Here is a 1,265-nt window from a genome sequence, read left to right as displayed (position 1 = left end):
GGGGGGAGGAAGCATTTAAGAACTAGAGGAAAATTGTATATTTCATCATTGCTACACTGCACTCTGATTGGCTCATCTCCTCCCGGCAGCCCTTCTGCAAGGGGATGTCCAATTTCCCCCAGATGGGCCCTGGGTCGCCGCTCTGTACTCCCCCTCATTCACAATGTTTAAGCGAAATGAAATTTAACGAAAAATGCAACCAGATTCTCAGTTTCCCCCAGCCCATCAGATCTTGTATTCCTCCTGCACTGAATGGTTTGAAAAGGAACATCCAGAGAGAATGTGGCAGAATTGGGAAAACTTTTAAGTAGAGGAACCAAAAGAAGTGGAGAAGAGAGAGATGAAGATATAAGAGCTCAGCTGGAGGGAGGGACGTATGAGAGATGTAACAGAGAAAGAAAAACATCTAAAACTTACAAATAATAGCAGAAACGGACTCTCAGAGGTGCCTGGACCTAGCTCAGGCTAGGTTTAGAGTTGACTCTTATCTAGATTAATTTTACGGTTCCTAGCTCTAGGGCAATTCATGGAATTGCTTGCATTTTACCAGCTGCTGTGTACCAGAAGTTTATGGCCAGCATAAACATCACCTAAGTCTGATGTCAGGTAAATCATCGAGACATCTTTTTTCAGACACATCTCACCCCCTCTCCAAGACTTTGATAAATCCTGGGAGTAAAGCACGACTCAGGCCCATGGATGCCATAGGAAAAAACACTGACTTTAGGAAAATTTCCAGGTGGAAGATGACCCAAGGGAGTCACGCGCTGCACTGTCCGACAAGGAGGACCTGTGTGCCTGTGGCCTTATGGGATGAGGACAAGTCCCTCCAATGAAAACCAGGTTTTCTTGAGGATTATGCACTGTGAGAAATTGATGCTTCTGGGGGAACCTTACCTTTCAATTTTGAGCATCAAAAATCCAAGGGAAATTAAAGCAGAAAAAAAGCTGATTTCTCATGTATGCTACATGGTAGATTTGGGTTTGCAGGGAGGCATCATTCAGAGACCCAGGGCCAGAGAGGATCTTTCTTGAATACTGGTTTCTCAAGTTGGGTCACCAGACTACCAGGGTACATACACATCATCTGGGAATTTGTTAGAAATGCCGTCTCAGACCTTGGATGGACAAATTATATTAGAAACCCTGGGGCAAGACCCAGCACCTATGTTTAATGAGCTCTTTAGGTGACTCTAGTGCAGTGGTTCTCAACCTTCCTAATGCAGCGACCCTTTAATACAGTTCCTCATGTTCTGGTGACCCCC

This window comes from Echinops telfairi, unplaced genomic scaffold (assembly GCF_000313985.2).
Source record: "Echinops telfairi isolate 266 unplaced genomic scaffold, ASM31398v2 ScPeMD7_7469;HRSCAF=8507_0, whole genome shotgun sequence".
Classification (NCBI taxonomy): domain Eukaryota; kingdom Metazoa; phylum Chordata; class Mammalia; order Afrosoricida; family Tenrecidae; genus Echinops; species Echinops telfairi.
Note: the sequence above shows the minus strand (reverse complement) of the source record.